The following is a 23,819-nucleotide window of genomic DNA, read 5'->3' as shown; positions in this document are numbered from 1 at the left end:
CTCCCAGTTACAACCCTACCTCCCCCCGCCTCAATCCAGTCGCGGCGACCGAAAAGGGAACTCCAAAAGCGACTCTCGCGACGAATGACGGCGGAAAGCCCCGAAATGAGCGATTAAAATCAAGAAATATGAACTTGTCAGAGCATTTTATGTGCAGGTATGTACGACCGGCCGTCGACGCGTTTTTCGCTCTTGAAAATCGGAAGGAACTCCAGACGCGGGGAGGGGGTGGAATCCACCGGGCTTATGTACCTCCTCCCACTTTCCGACGTCGGAAACCGAACGAACTCGAGCTTGTGGGTGGATGGGTGGCGTTACGCACGTGAGTGACCGTGCGGTGAGTGTCGGCGCGTGCGCCGAACTTCCGGGGCTGTCGGTCCTCCCCTGGCGAGATGCTGTAAACCGGTGCTGTTTTCCGGAGGAGGGGAGGGTGAGTGAAACGGTGACGTCACGGCTTGGGGAGTTCCGTAGATCGTTTGGGGGACCGATTTTGGTCACTAGTACTGTGGCACAAGCCGCTGGATCCGGATTCTCTATTCTTATACACGCACACACACACGCACGAATTTGTTGTTGTTTGGATGTTTACTTGGTGAGATTGTTTTCCGCGTTTGTTTTCGTCGTTTGAATGTTGTAAGTAGTAGCTGTCAACGGTGACGTTAGCCGATGCACAAGAAGGGATAATCGCGGTGTGATTTGCGAGAGTGATTGGAGGTGAATCAGCAGCGCCTACTTGGAGATACGGAAACTGACAGCATCCGACAGCATTCCGGCACAGACTGTGCGGTTCCACGACTCTCACGTGTGTGGATTTTGGGAGAGCGGGAGAGAGCGCGAATGTTGCGGAGAGAGTGCCAGTGCCGAAGTGAGTGAAGACGGAACCGCTGCTGGAGGTTCACGGTTCCGGTTGGAACTGTTTTGAAATCAGAGCAAGAAACGTGGAACAAGGATACGGGTGTGTTATCGTCATCGTTGTCGTCGTCGTCGTGTCGTCGTGATCGTTGTGTCGTTGTTGTCGTCTACGTGTTTAGTTGTTTTCATAAGTTTGTTGTTTGTCCGGAAGAAGGCGGAACCTTTTGCAAGCAAATCCGCGGTGACAGCGCGCGTAAACAACGGAAATCCGAATAAAAACGAAAGTCACAAAAAGGAAATTTAAATGTTTATAAGCGGAGGCAAAGGTGGAAAAATATTACAGGGATCTACTTTACGAGTTAAAGTTTAAGTTACGAAAGAAATCAACAAAATTCTGGAGCAGGAACAAAAATATCAGCCAACGTTTAGAAAAGTATCGACAACAAATCAAAAAACACACAGTACCAAGTACTAGTACGAAAGAAGGAGAGACACATCGACGCGTGACTCTGTTGTTATCTAGTGTTCGTTATCGTTCCCGGTGAACCTTAAAGGTGTGGGGAAGTGCATGTGCCCGTCCGGACAGTTGGACAGCATCTGATCCCGGCCTGTCGTAGTAGGCCTCTGCTCTCACCCAGCTCTGAAGAGCAGAGAGTCCTCCTGCTGGAAGTAGGATGCAACTGCAGCTCCGGCCAACAGCAGTCCCGTTCGGCAAGCGGCGGTAGTCAACAATCGTCTCCAGCGCCGTCAGGTGTACGTGTCCGGTGTACGCACGCACGTGTTTTCTTCCGTTCAAGCCGGCGAATCTCGCCGGAATTCCGTTGCACCACACTCTTCCCGCGTCAACTACGCGTGTGTGATACCCCACGTGTGCGAATCAAACACAACAAATATCAACCAATCGAGCTCAACACTAGCAACAAAAACACATTCACACACACCACAAAAAATCAAGACAAAAAAAAAATCACATCAAAAAGTGCCTAACCACAAGTTCTCTGTTCTCGGTGTGTGTACGAGTTAAGACGTGAATGTTCGCGAACAAAACCAAAACAAAGCCTTGAACTGCGTGATTGGCACCAACATCAACTGTTATCACTGTTATCCCAAAAATCCAAAACAAAAATTTGAAGGCTTGTGAAGTGCGCGAACACGTGTGAACGAACCTTGAAGAGAGACCCCCTCCTCGCACTGACGCGTGTGACCGGACCTTCAAGCGGCGTGGCGCCAAGTTTAGATGTGAAATTGATTTCTCTTGTCCTGTTTTCTTAATTTCGAAACGTGACGCGGGGACGGAAAATCCTCCGAAAAAAAAGAACAAACAGAAATTCCGGGAATTTGTGACCCTCGCCGAAAAAAAAACACAAACAAATTTAATTTAAAGTTTATGTGTTGGCCAAAACTTCACGGGGGAAGGAAAGTTCCGGGCCATTGGCGAGGAAGAAATTGTACAACAAACCGAAATAAAGTGGAAAAAGATTGAGTTGCTGACCGAACGCGGCGAGTGAGCGATTGCCGGAAAGTTTTGGTTTTTTATTGTTTCTTCGACCTTTGAGCAGATCTCGCGCGCGATTTTTATGACAGATTCCGTTCGGCTCTCGTTGCGAGTGTGGTTGAAATTGAGATTTGCGCTTTAATTTTTCCGGGCCGGGACCGAATAGCCCAGGAAGTCACGTCGCCGGGTGTAATATCCGAAAATCGTGCTCCGGCGTAATAATTTCTAATAATAGTTGCAATAACAATAACATCTCCGAGGCGAGAGAAACACCGGCGAGTTTTCCTCTCGAAACGGCGAGGGTGAAAATCGGAAAAGTGGGTGGTGCATTCCGGGTGTGAAAAACGAGCAGCTCGAGAAAAGGGAAAATAATACATTGTGAGTAAGAGTGAGTGTGTGTGTGCGGGCTGGAGTCCAAAAGTACCAAGTGTGGTGGAAAATATTAATGAGTTCAGAAATATAATAATAAAAACAGCTCATAAATAATATCGCCGGGCCGAGGTTTTGTGAGTTTAAGTGTTTTCACCCCGACCCTGCCTCCTTTGCGAGCTCCCAGAGCTCCAAAACGGCCCCCTAAGTTTTTCCCATTGTTCTGCCACAAGTGGGCCCACCAAAGGGGTGCGAGTGTGAAGAAGAGCATTTCCCAGTGGTTCTTTGCGCCTGGAAGTATACCATATGGAGCAGAAGTAGCAGTCGACGAGTTTTCCCGGGGCCTGCCCACAGAGAGCAGTGTGAAGGAAATTTATATCAAAGAAATCACAAATCATAAGCGTGAGCCAAGTGCTTTCCCAAGTGGTGTGTGCGAAAGAGAAAGTGTCTGTGTGAGTGTGTCACAAGGGTGTGTGTTCGTGTGTGGTTTTCCTCTCGGAGGAAGAAGATCAACAGCAGCAGCGAGAGAAAAAAAGCAGATAAAAAATAAATGTGTAATAATAGTGCAATAATTCTCCACTCACTGTAAGTTTTCCACATCTTTTCTTTCAAATACAAAAAAAAAGATATAGTGCTTATTCTTACCGCTCCCTCTCTCGCTCATTCAAACATAAGTAATTTATTTCCTTCCACTTTTATGCTCGTTGAAAATGTGAACATTTATGTTGCCCCCCACTCGCCAGTTTCCCCACAAAACTGTGAGGAATATCGGACAAATTTCCTCAAAACCCCCCCTCGAAAAACGGTCTCCAACTTGTCCAAATGTGTGTGTGTTTGAATGTGCAATTCCGAGTGTGTGTATGAAATCGTTTGAGGCGGGGGTGGTATCAAAAAGTGCTCCCCCGAGGGTGTGGGAAAATGTGTGCTTGTTCGCGCTGGTAGGCTCGTAAAGTTTAAGAATATTGGCTTTGGGGAAAGGGCAGGCGGGAATTATTACTGTGGGCACATCAAGTACACGACCATGGTGTCAATAAAGGGCGCCCGAGGAGATCAGTCAGGGTTTGTAAGCACGTTTGGTGTGAGGGATTTGAAGTGGTGGATTTGGTTATTTTTTCATGGATTTTTTGAAAACACCTGCTTTTGATGGGCCAAAACGAAAAAAATCTATGAACAACACGACGAACGATACTCATGTTCCTTCGAATGAAAATAATAATAAATTTTAAACATGTTTATCCTAAATCATTTTCAAATTTTTTTTTTTTTCGATTTCAATCTCTTCATCAAATGAAGTAACTCCTTCCAATTAGAGCGTCCAATTTCCCGGGGTTACAAATTTCCCGGGAAACGGGAAATTTTCGGCCAATTTCCCGGGAATTCCCGGGAAATTTTAAATTTATTGAAAGTTGTTATAATCTTGGTTTTAATTAATATTATGCAACAAAATTGTATAGGGCATCAACATTAATGGTTTAAATAAGTGTGAAGATCAATTAACAGCTTGACTGCATGTAAAAAATCATTTAACTACAAGAAAATGTATTTCGGTATTTTTTGATGAGAAATTTTAAACTTGCCTCTGTGACCAGTTTATTGAAATGAGAAAAAAACATGCAGAAATTATGTTTTTCATGACAACTACGGTTTCAGCTCTTGAACAAATGGTAAAGCTTTTTATTGTTGGTTTTACTCTAAAAAACTCAATGTTTTCAAATATTTGAAGCAAGCTTTGAATATATTTTTGCATTTTTTAAGAAAAAAAAAATAGAAAGTAATTGTTCAATGATTTTTTTTTGTATTATTATGCAACATGATTTAAATTATACGATGAATAACATCATTCCACAAAGAGTCTTCTATTTTTTCACATTCAACCCTCTAACACCTGTAGTTGCACCAGTGCTCCATAATTCTTTTACTTCAAATTGTAATTTCTTTAGTACTTGGTATTCAACCAACTGAATTAATCCTTTTTGCACAAATTCTATTTTCAAACAAAAACGTAAAAAAATCTCAATTTTTATTTGGAGGTAAGAAGTTAATATTGTTTTGATGAAATTACATCGATCTGTTAAAAGCTTACCTAATTGTAATGCTTCAAAAATTAATATTATCAGAAATAATTCTGATATTATAATTTCTGATAATCTAATTAATTGTATATAAACCAAACAATACAATTTATTGAGCCAAATCATGTTGAGTTTGTTCATTTATTATTTTTTCAGAGCAATTTCAAAAAAAAGTTCCAAAAATTCAAGAAAATATATACTTCCGCTTGAATTTCGGGAATTTTTTTCGGGAAATCCCGGGAATTCCCGGGACGGGAAATTGGACGCTCTACTTTCAATATAAACGTTAGCAACAAAACTCTCCAGCTCGTGTAAAAAGGGGAATCTCTGGGGAAATTTCCCCGTTTTCTAAAGCCTTAGAGTTTAGGTGTTAAAAACATATTTTGAAAGCATCGTTATACAAAATAAACTTATGAGCAAATAACATTTTTTCAAAAAAACTTTTGAAATTTAGAGTCATTAGTAAGATGATATTTTATTATAAATTTTAAAAATTATTCAGCATTTCGTGGAAAAACTATCCAAGAAGGCGTTTGATGACTGGATCGTGAATGAAATAATCTATAAGTGATTAAAAAACATAAAAAATGTTACCGTTGCGGGTAATCGCTCGATTTTGCCATCTAACTTCGCCCATGGCAAATAGGAGCACGTTTATTTATTTGAAGTTTTAATTTAATTTTGTAGGGAATAAGGCTTTTGTTTTTGTATTGTTTTCATTTATTGTATTTATGTATGAATGTAACTTAAACAGAGCACAGCTAGGGAAATAAATAATAAACCACACTTAACGAACCGTAGGCCCAATATCTGTCCACACACTTTACCTACTAACCCAGCGGTTGTGGTGCTATACAACGGAGACCATTGGGATCGTTACATGCAAATGGAACAGCTAGAGAACCACAAAAGGGAAGAAAAGAGAATACGATTCCGCGGATGAGAGGGTTAGATTGACCATGAAAACGACTGATAAGATCTTTCCTACAAGTACAGTCAAACAAGCCAGATCGTCCAGCAACACAAAGACAGTGCAAGAATTTGACCGAAGGTCACGGTCAGCCCAAAAGTGATACCACGTTGTGGTAATTTGTGGGAAAGTACAGATTGGATCAAGAATCGTCACATCAGGACCCGTAATTGCCAGCTAAGATCGCTGCCCGGACGATCGCCAGTCTGGTGGCCAAGATGTGTCCATCCTGGAGAGGACAACCCGGCGCACTTCGGTGGTTTGGCACGTGGTTGGAGTCCACGAAGCTGGGTTTCTACCGAAGCGCCAGCAAGTTCGAGAAGCACGTGTGTCCAGGATCACCGCACGAGTTTCGGAGGCGAATCCGAAATCGGGCACGCGCACGGGAGCCCCCCCCCAAGGAGTAGGCCGAGAACGGCCACGTATGGCCCGGTGGTCCCCTGTGCCTCACCGGCCGTCCAGCACCCCGTAGCAGCCCAAGCAGCGAGAACAACTCCTAGCAGCAGCACCAGCAGCAAGGCCGGCCCACCGCACTAACCACACACACACTCACACACCGTAAGTTTAAATACAAAAAGTTAAAAAAGAAATTCCTAGGTCTTGTGTCCTTGATTCGGCTTCGAGCCGACCTTGATGATAAGGCTCTTTGCTTTAGCTAGTCCCGCCAGCGCGCAAAAGAGGCCCAGAGCCCACCCCAGTCGGCCGTGGCTCTAAGACCAACCGGCTGGGGCGTCTTAAGGCCTCCTGGCCCAGAGGGTACGATGTCCCAATTTGTAACAAAATAACGCAACAGGAAATTTGTAATCATGCATATTAAAAATTTATTGAATAGAATATTTAGCTAAACTGCCGTTCTACGCATAATTGTCCCATGTTCAAAAAAAGGCAACTGAGAAAAACGCGATTAAATTTTTTTGATCGATTTCTGTGTTTCTACGCATAATTGTCCCGTGGGTCCCTATTTGCCCTATATGTCCCTAATCACCCCGGTTAACATTTTATCACCCTTATTTGTAATCCTCTTGCAGGTAAACAGGTAAACAAGAAAAAATGCGTAATTCGTAAAACTCATGATTTCGTGATAGAACATACTTGGTGGGACAATTATGCGTAGAAGTTCAACGATGGGACAAACAGACTTGGTGTTGTTTTCAATGATTTTCTTAACAAAGTACTAGATTTTATTTGTTTTTCAGAAAGTATACGAACTAAACTTAAACATGATGTCAGAATCGTCCAAAAATGGCATGGGACAATCATGCGTAGAACGGCAGTAAAGCTTTCTAAACAAAAATCAAAATCGGACCGGTAGGTCAAGATTCCGTCAATTGAAAAATAAAAGCTTATTTGCTTATTAGTTAAAATAAGTCAAATTTTACTAACTCTGTTTAAATTTATTGCAATCCTGTTTAAGTTTTTTAAATAATTATATGTCTTATCAATTAAAAACCAATCTTAACTGTAATTAATTTCCTTATATGATACTCAGATTTCAAATGTTTCGGCTAGGTAACACATATTTTGAATATTAGTATAATTTAGATGATCTGGGCTCACCCGGACTTCGACAGTTTTTTGCTTTAGGATCAATGTTTTCATACAACGAAAAGTTCTCAAAAAATATGCAGAACTCTTGATTTGCGATAATGGAAAATGGTCTGTTTTCATAGAAAATATCTTTTTTTTTGTCTAAAACCTTGAAAAATGTGTTAAAATTGGCACGTATTTCAATTAAAATAATAGTTAAAAATCCTATCTATAATGTTTTGTATTCATATTGATCCAGTTAACCTTAACTTTTCATTGGAAGCATGGAAAAATGATAAATTTTGCAGATTTTTTTTTTCTCAAAAACACGGGTGCGGGAGAAGATCAAATGTCTTTGTTGAGATTCTTTGTTTTTGGGGAAAAATGAACCCCTATGCCAAATATGGACGGATTTGGTGAAGGTCGATGTCGGACGCCTGATCACTTGGGAAGGAATGACCCTTACACAGTACATAATATCATGGTAATATTACATATAGGAAATGGTACATCTTTATAAAAAAAAAAAAATAATAAATGAAATATAAAAATTTTGTTTGTGGACTTTTTCAAATTATAGCACTAGAATTGTAAATTTTCTATTTCTCAAAAATTAAGTTTTCCTTATAAAATACAAATGCTCATTTGGAAATTGGCGCAACACTTAGTGTTTGGGATGCCCAACAGTATTATTATTTTTTTTAAATATCCACATTTCGTGATGTTGCAGCGCAAAAATGTGTCTTTGGTATTTCATGCAATCAGTCCTAACTGAAACTTTCCAGCTTAAATTTCCCAAATTCATCCTTCTTGCAACGCCCAAAAGAACCGCCCAAAAATTGCACGTAATTCCACCCCGGCAGTACTAACTGCACTCTTGCCCTCCCCTCACCGCACGTACAATAAATCGCAAACTTTCCAACCAGAAACTGTCAAAAAGTCGAAAAAGTAGTTCATCATTGAATGACACAGGGAACTGCCAGCAGCCCAAACCAAACCTCGTCCCTTTTACCGAGCAGCGAGTCATCTTTTCCTCCCGCTGGCCCTTAACACAGGGAAAAGGTGCAACCGCGATGCAAGCTCATTTTCATCCTGCTCTTCCAGGACAGGACAGAAACCAACACTACCACAACTACAACTACTCCTGGCTGGAAGAAGAAGTAGTTTTTAGCCCCAAAAGGACCCAACATTCTCATCAACGGGGGAGGGTCCTGCATTTTCAGCAGCGTCGTCCTAGCCCCAGCGATACATCGCACTTTAAATTATTGATAAATATAAAACTGCTCCTCTCTCTCTCTCTCGCTCAAGAAGGGGTGGGAGGCTGCTCCACCGTCGTCACTCGTTTGTGTTTGTGCAGTCGTACGTGTGCATACACAATACTCAGACACTCACACTCAGCAGCAGCAGCTGTAGCAGGTTTCGTCAACCGGCGGCGGCGGCAGCAACTCTCGGAGACTTTTCCCACCGCTTGTACACGCTGGTTGGTTCAGTTGGCAGCCGGTTTCGTTCCGTACGAGGTCGATTTGTGCGAGGAATCCACCAAAGGGCTAGACCGAATTGAAGTTGGGGAACGAGGAACCCCGAGCCGCAAGTCGAGTTATCATCGGCACTCTAGGAAGCAGGGGTTCTCGGTATTTTTTTTCTTGGGAACTTCTAGCATGTCTTGTCAGTTTGCTGGAAACCTTTTGTATGACTTGTTTACTCAGACTACGCCACTGCCACTGACTTCAAAAAGAATTCCCAAGGAAAATTGTAGAAAATTGGCGACTCCGACTCCGGCTGCTGAAGATTAACTAACTCTGAATCCGACTTTCAATCCGGCTTCAAAATACTCTACTCCATCGACTCCAACTCGGACTCCATAATTCTGGTTTTAGCAAGAAAACGTTTCATTGTTGTCAAAAGTTAAAAACGTTATTAGATTGTTGTTACAGATGCACTTTTCCGGAATCGACAAAATTGACCTTACAAGTTTTCAGACTGGAAAAATGTTCAAAATTAAAGTTAGCAGAAGATTCTCATTTTAATAAGAAGCCCGAAACAAAAATTAGTTTCAGTAATTATCATGATTGTAACCTACCGTCCATCATCGATTTTTATATTCCAGTAATTTCACGTGACCTCGGTTGAGAACCGATGTCCTGTGTGAAGGCAATATCAGCGGTATGCAGCCGCCGCGAGAGCGAAACAAATCCCTTCATCCGTCGATTCATCCCAAACCCCATCCGCCCAAACTGGCCAGCCAACCAGTCCGACCCTGGCCAAGGACCAACTACTGACAGGCACGACGAGCACGAGTTGCTAGATATTCCTGGAGCTTTTGCGATTCGGATTCGGAGAAACGCCGCACGCTCATTTGTATGTGCTCTCGATTCTGCACTCTGTCCCCTCTTCTTCACTTATCTGTTCTACTTCTGCTTCTGGCACACTATCCTTGTGCACTTCCGTCCGACTTCCAACTTTCTAGTCTGCCGGAATCCCTCGTAGAGGTACATATTTTTAGCCCTTTTCTTTTGCAGCACATTTGCCTCCCCTCCCTCCCTTCTCTGCTAGAATTGGTGGACCCAGTGGGAGTATGTTTTGATGTTGCTTCTCTACTGTACTTCTCTTTCTCCCTTTTTTCCTCCGAGTCGAGGTCTGAATGTTGATGACGAGGACGAACAGTCGCTGAATCCGTTGAACTTGGACGTAGGCTGAAGGCTGCTGCTTTCCCTACCCCCACTGCTTTTGCCTTTGGCAGCCGAAACAGAAACAGATGAGTCGCGCACTCGAATGTTAATATGGGAATTTCAGGCTGTGGCTTGGGCTTTAAATTTTGCGATATGTCTATGGCGATTTCACTCCGTTTTGAGCTTCCTTTTTTTTGTTGTTGCTTGCCCTCCTGTCGAAGAGCATGATATGGGAATTGAATTTCATCACGATTGGGCTACGTGAAGGGAATTGTTTTGGGCCGAATTCAATCTGGGGGAAACGGATAGTTGAGCATCTTCAGATTGGTTTATAATTGAGATGTAAACATGGGCTTGATTAAGGAAGGAACTTTTTTTTTTGATTATCCTCTCTTACCAAACTGATTGAATAATCGCCATGATTTTGGTAAAAATTTGAACTCAATTTTAGATTAAAATTATAATTTGTCAACTGTTAGAAAGTGTTGAACTTTGATCTCATTGAAAACTGATCATTATAAAACCGTTTAAAAGGTCTTTTGATTATCTATCCTAGGTATTTTCAATACCTTTCTGAAAATGTTTAACATGGTGAGTTTTCTTACAAAAACCACTCTTTTTACAGTTTCCTTTCCTCAGTGAGGTGAGGAAGACAAAAATGGTTCTTTAGATGGACTGATGTTGATGAAAATTTGTATATTTCTTGTTTTTGAGAATATTATCAACTTTACCAAATTTGATCAAAGACGGTTGTTTTCGGTTGGTGTGTGTTTGGGAAATTATGGGTAATTCTTTTCCATCGTACACAGCAGTTTCTCCGATTGCCGTCGGAACTTTGTTCTTATGGATAATCTATGTCCCTGATCACGATTTCACGAGTCCATTTTTCGATATTTTGTAACAATATGGCAATACGATCACTTTCTATCCTGGATTTATGCTAAAGCTTATTGGACAATGATTTATAGTTCGACGTCGTCGTGCTATCTTGTCGCACCCGCCATTTTGACGTTCCGAGAAAAACGCGTATGAATGTTTGACCTTGAATATTCAAAAACGAGAGCACGCAATGTAAACAATAACATACACGTTTTTTTTGGCTCACCATTCTGTGCATTGTCCCAAAGTTTGGTTGAAGTTGGTTGCTGGAGTCCCGAGTTATAATTACAAATGTTTACGGTAGTCTAGCTTGTACGTGCGACAAACGCATCCTGACTTTCCTGGCCTGAAATCCCTTTGGTCTTTTGTCGCACTTACATCAATTTTCATGGAGTGACAAGATAGCACGACAAGATTGAAACTACTTTCATAAGTAAAGTGACAAAAATGCATGGAGTTTTTTCGGTTTTTGTTGAATATTTCAGGATTGAAATCGAATTTTGGGGATCTGTGAAGGTCAAAAGGTGAGGCATTGTGAGCTGCACAAAATGGCGTTCTTAACTCAATTTGGCCCAAAATGCACGTACGACAAGTTAGCACGATGGCGACGAGTTCAAAATTGGGTGTCAAAAGGACTTAGGAGAAAGTGGGGCAAGACGACCATATGGAGCAAAATGATTGTTCGTAAGGCCGTATTTTTTACAATTCTGATTATTTCCAGTATGAGGAATTGTTGCTAGCAATGCAATTAGCTGATTCTGCTACCACATAACCACCAAAACGACGTAAACGCCACGGGGAATAAGATTGAAAGAAGTTTTTTCAAAACCTTTGTTTCCTTATAATATTTGGAAAGTACAAAATAAGGCTTAGGGTTCGTTTCAAGGCTCATTTTATCAAAATGCTTTTTTTCCTAGATCAGTAGTGTCCCTACCAATGACTTGCACCTATTATAAAGTATGATTTATCTTTTGGTTATTTTTAGAGAGCTTTTAATTTTTTTTGTTCAGGTGGGGCAAGTGTACCATATGGACCATTCTTAAAAACTGATAAACAGTTAAAAAAATTGTCCTTACACGATATAGTAGTATCATGAAAATTTACTATTTATCATCTAAGTAATATTTTTTTTTTCCTAAAAACGGTCCAATTTTTAGTAAAATATTTTTTTAATCTTAAAAATGGAAGAAACGTTTCAAATACATCCTAATCTGATGTATCTAAGTGATAACAGTTCAATTGTTAGTAAATTAGCATGTTGTTTCATGCATTGTTCCTCTTGCCCCAACGTGTTGTTCGTCTTGCCCCACTAGTTGAGTAGAAAGTACGAATGATCAAAAATTTTAAAATCAATTTTTTACATTAAAAAACAGACTTTTTTAAAAACTTGTTCTATCAAAGTCTCAGTCAAGAATTGGAATAAGTAATTCTAAAAAATCCGACAGATTTTTTTACGTTTTTAATGGGTTATAACGAGCATTCCCTTAGCTTGTTACACTTGCCCCACTTTCCCCTAATGTAAAATATCACGCCCAATTTGATGACGCACTCAACATTCTGAAAAAAAAAACGTATTTGTTATCAAGAAACTAACATAAGTTTTAAATTTGCTGCAATTTCCCGTGACTCAACTGTGAAAATCGAGACAGGTATCCAGGATCATTTTTTTCTTAATATAATTTTTTTCATTTTAATATTAGGTGTTTTTTTCAGTGATTTTTATAGTAAAATTTAGGTGGGTAATTCTCTACCAACTCACACGAAATCGGGAAAAGTTGCCCCGACCCCTCTTCGATTTGCGTGAAACTTTGTCCTAAGGGGTAACTTTTGTCCCTGATCACGAATCCGAGGTCCGTTTTTTGATATCTCGTGACGGAGGGGCGGTACGACCCCTTCCATTTTTGAACATGCGAAAAAAGAGGTGTTTTTCAATAATTTGCAGCCTGAAACGGTGATGAGATAGAAATTTGGTGTCAAAGGGACTTTTATGTAAAATTAGACGCCCGATTTGATGGCGTACTCAGAATTCCGAAAAAACGTATTTTTCATCGAAAAAAACACTAAAAAAGTTTAAAAAATTCTCCCATTTTCCGTTACTCGACTGTAAAAAATTTTGAAACATGTCATTTTATGGGAAATTTAATGTACTTTTCGAATCTACATTGTCCCAGAAGGGTCATTTTTTCATTTAGAACAAAATTTTTCATTTTAAAATTTCGTGTTTTTTCTAACTTTGCAGGGTTATTTTTTAGAGTGTAACAATGTTCTACAAAGTTGTAGAGCAGACAATTACAAAAAATTTGATATATAGACATAAGGGGTTTGCTTATAAACATCACAAGTTATCGCGATTTTACGAAAAAAAGTTTTGAAAAAGTTACTTTTTGCGTTTCTCTTTGTTTCGTCGTCCGTGTCTGTCGCGGGTGACCATGAACGGCCATGATCGATGACGACCAACTTTTTTAAAACTTTTTTTCGTAAAATCGTGATAACTTGTGATGTTTATAAGCAAAACCCTTATGTATATATATTAAAATTTTTGTAATTGTCTGCTCTACAACTTTGTAGAACATTGTTACACTCTAAAAAATAACCCTGCAAAGTTAGAAAAAACACGAAATTTTAAAATGAAAAATTTTGTTCTAAATGAAAAAATGACCCTTCTGGGACAATGTAGATTCGAAAAGTACATTAAATTTCCCATAAAATGACATGTTCCAAAATTTTTTACAGTCGAGTAACGGAAAATGGGAGAATTTTTAAAACTTTTTTAGTGTTTTTTTCGATGAAAAATACGTTTTTTCGGAATTCTGAGTACGCCATCAAATCGGGCGTCTAATTTTACATAAAAGTCCCTTTGACACCAAATTTCTATCTCATCACCGTTTCAGGCTGCAAATTATTGAAAAACACCTCTTTTTTCGCATGTTCAAAAATGGAAGGGGTCGTACCGCCCCTCCGTCACGAGATATCAAAAAACGGACCTCGGATTCGTGATCAGGGACAAAAGTTACCCCTTAGGACAAAGTTTCACGCAAATCGAAGAGGGGTCGGGGCAACTGCTGTGTGAGTTGGCGGAGAATTACCCAGGTGTATTTTTTCAAATTTGTACAGAAAACGAAAACAAAAAAAAAATGCAACATGACTTCGGAGCCGCGTCATACATATATATTTCAAATGACTTCGACTCGACTCTGGCTTAGTGAATTTACCGACTCTGACTCCGACTCTGACTAAAAAAATCAAATCAAATTATTCGCTCTACAGCATTGCCTTGGCGTTCTCGATTGCGAGATTCCTACTCGAAAGTAGGTGTTCGAAGGCTTGATTGTTGAGGCAATTGCAAACCTCTTTTTACACCTAAGCTTCCATCTACCCCGGGATTCGAACTGACGACATTTGGATTGTTAGTCCAATTGCCTACCAGCGACTCCACCGAGGCAGGACCCAGGGAGACGACTCCTACAACTGGATTGAGCTAACGACCTAACCTTTTTTAGGTTAGTCCGGGACCAACATTTACTTCCCTTCCGACGGAAGGCGTGATCAGACAAATCTCGTCTCGAAAAATGCCACCGGGACTGTCTGGGATCGAAACCAGGCCGACTGGGTGAGAGGCAATCACGCTTATCCCTACACCACGGTCCCGGGTTTACTCTGACTCTGATACCTATTAATAATATCCAAAAATTAAAACAAAAAAATAATGTTGTAGGTTACGGAAATAGCTTTCCGCATAATTGATCGACGCCACCAACATCATTAGCACAGCCGACAACAGTAATCCAAACTGCGAACAAAGTAGTGCGTCCATCCCGGGAATTCCCGGGACAAAATTCCCGGGATTTTTCCAAAACCGGGAATTCCCGAATCCCGAGATTTTTTGTATTTTGTCCCGGGAATTCCCGAAATTGAAAAAAATGTCTGGAAATTCAGGTTTTGTTGTGGAAATAGACAAAAAAACGATAAAAAGACTAAAAATAAAATATAAAGCATTGGGTTTTTTAAATGTTTTAAAAGCTTTTGTGTTTTCATATATTATTGTGAAGGCAGACAAAAATCAAAATACGAGCGCAACCTGTCAAAACCAGTAGCGCCACAGGCTGATGTACACGTTTACGACAAAGCACTCAATTTTTGTACGGCACAACAGATATTTTTTCGCGCAACAGAAGAGATGCGCATTTCGGTTTGATGGTGCACGGATAATAATAGGACCTATTCAAATTAGGTATCAGCATTAATTTGACTTATAAAGGAGATCCGCAAATTGCCTAGAGATTTAAATATGTTTTATCAAATTTTATATATTTTTTAAAGGCTACGCATATTTTTGATTTTAAATTCAAAAAATAATATCATTTTAAATTATTTTTATTGAAACATTTTTGGCAAATCAAGACGAATGTATCGATTTAATCGAACGAATCGAATTAATTAAGATAAAGATGCTTAAGACAGATGTTTTATTCATTTTTTCATAATGTTTTTATTTTTTTTATCGGTTATGAGAGGAACAGAACATTGATCTCCAAATTAATTACTTTAAAATCTCCTGTACCTATTTAGACTGTAGTCCCGGTTTTCCCTAGTTGGCGGTAATGACTTTAAGATAATTTGTTAAATATTTTATATAAATCATGAATGTATAAACTTATCTAAAGATTAACTAGTATAATTTGTTATGTTGTCTTTTTATTTGTTATTTTAGACATTAACAAAGATTTGTTTATGCTGCTCTAGTCATGACACATAAAAAAATGTATTTATAAGAGACAATAAAAAATCTTTCAAGCTGTCTAAAAACTGCTATCCTTGTTAAAATTCAAGTGTAGATTAACACCGATGGAGAGCATTGAGCTAATTCTATGATTTTAAGCTAGAAAATCATGCAAATATAATGAAAACATAGATTTTAATACTGTTTTAAAAATTTACTGGGATCCCGTGAATTCCCGGGATTTCAAAAATATTTTTCCCGTTTCCCGGGAAAATTGGACGCCCTAAAAGCAAGTAGCTCGATTAATGCTCAATAAGCAAAACCTCAGAACCTCGTGTGTGAGGCTCTGGGGAACTTTTCGATTACAATAAATTCAGAACGTTTTGGACAGTCAAACCTAACGCTTTGCCGTAATCAATTAAGAGAAAACCACCCCTTCGATCATGGAAGTTCTATAATAGAGTGTAACAAAAATGACTTTTTGATGGGCATTCAGGGGTGGGCATACAGAGCCCAAATCCCAAATATGAGCTTCATTGGACGTAACAGGAACTGGCGCTCCGTAAAAAAATATGTTTTCAAAAAATCTTTTTTTACGGGTTGAATCCCATTTCAAATTGAAGGGCGGAGCGCCAGCTCCTGTTACGTCCAATCAAGCTCATATTTGGGATTTGGGCTCAGTATGCCCACCGGAACAAATCCCTGAATGCCCGCCAAAAAGTCATTTTTGTTACACTCTATTCTATAACTCGCTTGGGCAAACCATTTGTAAAAAATCCCATGATTACTTTAAAAAATATTCTGGCAAATTTGAAAAGAACATTTCCATTTGTGAGATTATTTTTTTAAATAATCTTGAGTTTGCTTACAAAACGGTTTGCCCAAGGATCATCACTTTCAGATTTTTGTAGATCAATAGTAGACATTCAGATAGACGATTTTTAATGTATTCAAAGTTGGTTTGAAAACCAGTTTTAATGTTCTACCCATCCTACCCATACACTAGTCATAAAACATCTAAAGGGTAAATTTTATGCAAAATGGCTCATCTTTTCGAAAAAATACAATCAAATTGAATTGGAGACACAATTTAATTTTAGGGCTTTTTTGTAAAATTCTGATAACTCATGAAACCCTTTATGTTCATATATCAACGTCAACAAAAAATGGTGTTTAGGCCAACCTTTTGCAATAAATGTGATTTTCTAAAAATGTACTAAATGGTCGTCGTTACAAGATAGCACACAACAGACGAATAATAAAAAAATATTTCAAAAGCGAAGCATTTTGATTTCACGTTTTTCCTATCAACTGTTGAATACCTTCAAAATTTTATAACTGCCTTAAAGTTCTCCCCAAAAACTTATAACCGATCACCTCAGGGTTGAAAAAAATCCACCCAATCAAGTGGAGTGACTTTCCGAAAGGGAAAGCTCCCGTCATCAGCTGCCGTTCGTTGCCACGTGAAATTTTAATTCGTTTAGTCCGTTCTAATCTGCCTAAAACTGAAAGCCTGAGCCCATCTGTTGAAAGCAGCAAGTGGCGGTAGAAGTTGGACGAGCTCTCTGTGTTCTCCTATAGATTGCCTCCTTACGACGAAGCTCCTTAGCCTTTCGGGATGAAGGACGAATCGGAAGATCGAAGTATTGGCAGATTTCTCGCCACTTTCTTGTGTGAGTGTGTGTTTGTGTGTTTGTGGGTGTTGTCTGAGGCTGATGTCGGAAAGCTGCTTATGAAGCAAAGCTCAAGAAAGAGAAACTGCAAAGTCGCCTGCTCGCAATACTGGATGGGATTTAAATCCAATATCTTTTCCCCAACCCAATGTCGATGGAATCGACTCCCTCTAGCATATATCGGATTTTGTATGTGTGTGTGTGTGTTTCTGAAAGGAAAAGCCATCCTGCTTAACAACACGCAATCAGTCGAAAGAAGTCCTGAGAAGACGGCTGCGAGCAGAAGGGAAGGGAGAGCTGATCCTGATTCGTAGAGGAATGTCCTTTTTATTCAGTGCAAATTCCGATTTGTGAAAGAAAATTGGATCCTTAGATAAAAAGGCATTCACACTCGCACACACACACACACACACACAAACACATGCAAGCAATCACACTCCGACACGTAAGAAAATTTGCTTGGTGTGGTTGAAGACACTTTGCCTTTCCGGTTTCAATTTGAGGGCCGGAAACAGTTTCCGAAAAAGGAAGATAGAGGACAGAGAGCAACAACTTGCCTTATATTCTTTTTTTTCGAAAAAAGGGGAAAGAGAGAGCTTTTAATGACGGTGTCAATGTTTTGCTAAATTTATTTCGACATCGGATTCTAAATCAACATCCACTCTGTGCTCCGAACCCCTTCTTTTTTCAGCTTCAGTAGGGTCTGTGTCGGAAGGACCTCCCAACCAGAAAAAACGAGGGTAACGAAGGCTTTTGTTTATTGACGTTTCATTTTCTTACGCAAATAAATGGAAAAACCATGTGAACTCGGCGTGCTCGTCCTGCTCGAATTTCCCGGGTTTTCCACCCCAAATCCAGCCCATGTTCTGGATCCACGCAGAAAAGCCACTTCTCCATGTGAGGAGTCGAGGAGTGCTTATTTTCCAGTGAGATGACTTTCGGTTTCTATTAGGTTGCAAATTTTCCTGCAAAAATGTTCCATATGCTACCACTCTGGATCCTTTTCTTTGCTTTTTGTGGGCTTATTTTTTTCGAGTCTTTGGCCAGTTTCAAGGTTTGTCTTGGCAGGCAACCGAACACGTCATAAATTGAAAACATTGTAACGCTCTGGTGGGCGAGCAAGCAAGCACGTGCCAAGTCATTGTTATTAAAATATGCTTACGCTCTGGGGTGAGATTACGTATCGGAAGCTGGGAAAATTTATGATCAATGAGGAAAATTACAATATTGGCAGTGAGGTTTGATTTTTCATGAATCGACTTGTATTTTTTTCCATGATTCAATTGAACATCAGTTTTAGACATTGATTTTCTCTTCAGAAACTAATGGAGTCTTTGACCTGCACAGATCCCCAAAATTCGATTTAAATCCTGAGATATTCAATGAAATCCAAACAAAACACCGAGCATTGTTGTCACTTTTATATGAAAAAAGTTTCAATCTTGTCGTGCTGTCCTGACAAAGTCTGAAAATTGATGTAAGTGCGGCAATTGGCCGAAGGCATTTCAGGTCAGAACGTGTTTGACACAAGTACGAGCTCGACTACCGCAAAGATTTGTAATTATAACTCGGGACATCAGCAACCAGATTTCCACCAAACTTCAGAACAATGCACAGAATGGTCAACCAATCAAAATTTATTTGATATTGTTTACATTGCGTCTCGTTTTTGTTTATTCAAGGTCAAACATTAAACGCGTTTTCTCGGAACGTCAAAAAGCGACGTGCGACAAGTTAGCACGACAGTGTCAATTTGCAGATCAATTTCTGAAGTTTTTTTTTTGTTGAAAAGGTCCAATAAACCAAATTTTTAGTTTTTGCTTTTTGGGTGTCTTTTAATACCCCTGACTCAAGGCGGGTTCAAAAACACTCAAAAAATAAAAACTGGGAAATTGGTTTATTGGACCTTTTCAAAAAAAAAAACTCCAGATTTCTTCTTTAAACCTTAATAAATTTAAAATAAATAAAAATAAATAAAAAATTACCCGTAATCAGCTCTCTGCGTTTTCTCAAACCGTTTTTTTCAGAACTTTTTCTTTCTTAAAAAAACATTTCGATGATCATTCCGTTCGTTTTTTAACGTTTTGATGATATCAGTGAACATGAGATTCCATATTTTAAGCAATAATTTGCAATAGATTTGATCTGTTGTGGGCTAGCTAGCCTGAAACAAATTTGGTGGTGGTCAGCTGTTTCAAATCATTTTAGGGCTCGTCCAGAAACTACAAGGTCTCTCAGAGAAAGGAGGTGGAAACGGGTTCCCATGAAACCATGGTCCAAAAAACATAAATAGATAATTTTGTATGGAGAAAACAATATTAAGGTGGAGGGAAGGGTCAAACATTTCCAATTATTAAACCACGTGGTTTATGTATGACCCTTCATGACATTGCTTTTTTCAGTTTTAATCAAATTAATTATTTGAAATTTAAAAAATTTCATCACGGCAAATCAGAACAATAACGTTAAATTTAAAGATTTTTTTAGTTTAAATATTTAATCAGGCTTTAAAATGTTTCGAATTTGGTTGATTTTCCGTTTCTTTGCCATAAGAAATTTGAAAAAGAGAAGTTTTTTCAACATGGTTTTAAACTACAATGTACAAAAGACTTGTAAACTTGTGAAATACTCGAAAATTGTTTTTTTGCAATTCCGTCGTGAAACTACTTACTTTTCCTGTCATTCTTGAACTACGAAATAGCCTACTTTTCTGTACCAAAAATAACAGAATCGAATAGCAACACTTTTCAAAATAAATGCTGAAATGTTCTACTTTTCAACACTCAAATGGGTGCTGAAAAGTTGAACTTTTCAGCACTTGTTTCGTAAAGTAACACTTTTCAACATTTTTTTTATTTAAACGATTTATTGACAAAATTCATGAAAATTTGACATAAAATTTCACTCAGTGTGTGTTTTTTGGAATTGCAAAAAATGTTGTATGGAACTCGTTACAAAACTTGATTTTTTCAGCACTCTTCGTATTTATCCAACTCGGTGAACCTCGTTGGATAACTGAAAAAAATCTCTTTTTGCAACTTGTTGCATAAACTACTATTTGATCATTTCTATAAAAAAAAATGCTTGGCCCTATAAACAAATGTAAACATTGAGTGTATTCCGCTTACTCCGATGGGCAATGACATAAGGTGTGTAAGGGATACATTCAATGTTTTTATTTGTTTATAAGACCTATTATTCGAAATTTAGCAAGTTGCAAAAAGAAGATTTTTTCAGCAAGCATCGTAAATTTATCCAATGAGGATCACCGAGTTGGATAATTACGACGTGAGTTGATAAAATCAAGTTTTGCCAACCTTTTAGTGGAATTATGAGTCAAATTCCCATTTATTAGGAAATCTACCGTTTCAAGCAATGTTGAACAGTATTACTATTCAAAACAAGTGCTGAAAAGTTCAACTTTTCAGCATCCATTTCAGTGCTTTGTTTTGAAAAGTGTTCCTATTTTATTCTGTTATTTTTGGTAGTAGAAAGGAGGCTGTTTTGTCGTTCTAGAATGACAGGTTAAGTAAGTAGATCACGATGAATTGCAAAAAAAAAAACATTTTTTTCTCTCCCTCCCTTAAAAATTTCTCTAGAAAATAAGGAAGCAAAAAGTTTATAAAAATTAAAATTTTCGGTGACAAATTTTATAAAATCTAATTCAGAGTTCATTGCTTAACGTTAATTCGACGTCGTCGTGCTATCTTGTCGCACCCGCCATTTTGACGTTCCGAGAAAAACGCGTTTTAATGTTTGACCTTGAATATTCAAAAACGAGAGCACGCAATGTAAACAATAACAAACACGTTTTGTTTGGCTCACCATTCTGTGCATTGTCCCAAAGTTTGGTTGAAGTTGGTTGCTGGAGTCCCGAGTTATAATTACAAAATGCACGTACGACAAGTTAGCACGATGGCGACGAATTGATTAGTTTTAATATTACTTTGCTTTTAAATCTTTGAACTTTTTTTTAAATTTTTGGACCGCTGATCGGAAAAACGCAAAAAAATACTGTTATTTTATTTATTTAAAGCGTGATGAGATTTTTAAATTTTTATAATTGTTCATTTGAAATATTTTAAAATTAACTTTATTGTTTAATTTTGGCATTTTCCAAGATATGATATATTTTTACTAGACTTTTAAAAATTGGTTTTTTACGCTCCTTTTTTAATGAGGTATTATTGAAATTACTTCCATTGGGGTCATCAACAAACAATACATTGGGACTAGAGTAAGCTACTCCATTCAAATTATGTAATGTTATTGTAAAAGCATTCAATTTTCAATCCGAAACTAATTATTGGGTATATTTTAATGGAAACAGTATAAGTTGAGTATGGTGCATTTGCAGTACAAACGTGCATATATTCCTTCGTGGTTCTCGCATTCGTGAATTTAATTCACGATTTCGAGAATTGATGTTTTTCCGTGTACACTTAGCCGATATGACCCCAAAGTATAAATAAAACTGAATTATTTAAACAAATTTGAGCTTGGAACTTAAAGAGATTTATAATTTTGCAAAACTAAGAGGTATCTACTTGCAAATTATACTTTGATATGACTTGCACGTTTCATAAACATTCTTTAAATAACCCGTAATTTTCTGAATCTATTGTTAATGTTCCTCCAATATTTTGTTAAACTTTTAAAAGTTAACGAAATTTCGTGTTGTGTTTTACGAATAATGTCATTCGAAATGATCAGCATAAATGCTTTTGATCAGCATAAATACGTCTCAACCCACTGGACTTCAAAGGAGCTTTTCTTGTTCCATTCAGTAAAACTTTATATTTGGGTAAATTTGTTTTGTTCGCTTCGTGCTCTAACCGGTTTTTTGCTTTTGAAATGGAAATTGTATACGATTCTAATCGAATTCGTGTTCAGAATTTAAAGATATAAAGCTGTTTATGTCATTATTAAATTCCGTATAATATCAAAAATAAATCGTTTGAAAATCCGTTAAGTGGTTGTAAATCCTTACGATAAGCAAAAATTCGTACAATTGGTTAACTTACCTTTAAAATAACTGATAATAGCGTTTGAGTTCTGAAATTAAAACGTTTCAGGTATTTTTATTGATTTTTTTCGATACGAAACACTCAACTGAACAAAGATGATAAAAAATTAAAAACCAGAACTGCGTTTTCACAAATCACCGCCCTTAGCCAGGTCAACATTAATCTCTTCAGCACCTCCAGAGGTATTCTGAAGCTGGCAGACAAAGAAGGGAATAGCATTAAAATGAAAACAATTCTTTTTTGGCGCTTATCTCACAAAGCCGAAAGAAACAATATTTGTACTTAGTATCTCCATTCAGACTACCACACACATACACAATTTAACCTACTCAGTAGCGGAAATTTCCCTTGGCAATAAGCGTATACGTGGGAAGCGAAAAATTCACTTTTTTTCTCACACTCACACACTTATTATGCTGTATGCCTTCGTCTTGACAGGACAGATTCTGAATCGGCGAAAGGTCGACTGTTGATAACAAGGTTTGAACGATAGACTGGTTCGTGCTATATCTTTGATGGAAATATTCATATTTTGAGGATTCTCAAAGTTAAAACAGTCAGAAATTATTAACTGTTTCCAAATAATTTTGTAATCCGGTAAACAGTAGAGTGACGTAAGAAAAGGGAAAATCTTAAAAAAGCGCCTAAATTCATGAAACAGCCTAATGCACAGGTGTGCGTTCTGTCTTCGCTCTCCTGTATTAGTCCTCCTCTTATTCGTGAAACACAGTATAGTTGTACGTCAAAAAGCGCTTACGCGTCGTGTCCTGTTTTATTCATTTCAATTTCTTTCGGCTTAGGCAGCCGTGCGCAGCCAGCACCCAGCGTGTTTATCAATTATTCAGCCACGAGCCCTAAAGAATTTTCAATTTTGCTGCTCCTCCTCTCCAGTGGGTGGGAAAATGAGAGGCGTGCAACCACCGGAAAATCAACAGCCCCAGCGTCAAATATCAACGCCGCACTCTTGGAAACAAAACTCGGGAAATTGCAAAGAAAGTAGTGCTTTTTCCTACTGGCAGGTCTTTCCCGGCGGAAAATAGTACACGAGTTCTCGGTGTAGCTGTGGCGTGCAACTCGACGTACGGGGAATCACAGTCATTTATTTATCGTAATAAATTACAATTTTCTAAGCAAACAAAAAGTTAATTTATGCTTTGTGTACCATCGCCCGCCCACTTTTTGCTAACCAACCCCCCAAAAGCCACCACCGGCTCAATTCAGCTACATAAATATCAACGACACTACGAGTCGCCGTGAGAGAGAAATACTGTGACAACTGGAGAAGTCGACAGAGGGAAAGGCTTTTCCTCGTAACTAGAAGCTCGTTATTTCGTACGAAAAAACGTTACAAAACTGGGATGATGATTGGTTAGCTTTTAACAACAAGTTTTAATGTTTTATTATCTATTTGGTTACTCCTTGTGATTTGATAAACAACGATTTTATTTAAATAAATAAATAAATATTTAATCAAACCTGCGTATAAGTTGTTTAAACATAAAACAAGAGTATTAGGGTGACAAGAAAAATTGCAAATATCGGAAAATCGCAAGAGATACCCCCTGG

General features: G+C 38.5%; 1 protein-coding gene across 8 annotated transcripts in view; it reads left to right on the top strand.

The window, feature by feature from the left end:
- The first annotated feature begins 501 nt into the window (after window positions 1-501).
- LOC120422695 (CUGBP Elav-like family member 4) overlaps window positions 502-23,819 on the top strand; it is a 948,890-nt gene continuing 925,572 nt past the window's right edge. The window contains exon 1 of one of the 8 annotated variants that reach the window (XM_052710106.1): window positions 502-3,301. The gene's annotated coding sequence lies outside the window, so the exon portion shown is untranslated. The remainder of the gene's footprint in view (window positions 3,302-23,819) is intronic. The other 7 variants (XM_052710115.1, XM_052710113.1, XM_052710122.1 and 4 more) reach the window with 7 other exon arrangements.

The sequence above is a fragment of the Culex pipiens genome, chromosome 3, assembly GCF_016801865.2.
Source record: "Culex pipiens pallens isolate TS chromosome 3, TS_CPP_V2, whole genome shotgun sequence".
Taxonomy (NCBI): Eukaryota; Metazoa; Arthropoda; class Insecta; order Diptera; family Culicidae; genus Culex; species Culex pipiens.
This window is presented reverse-complemented; position numbering and strand designations above follow the sequence as displayed.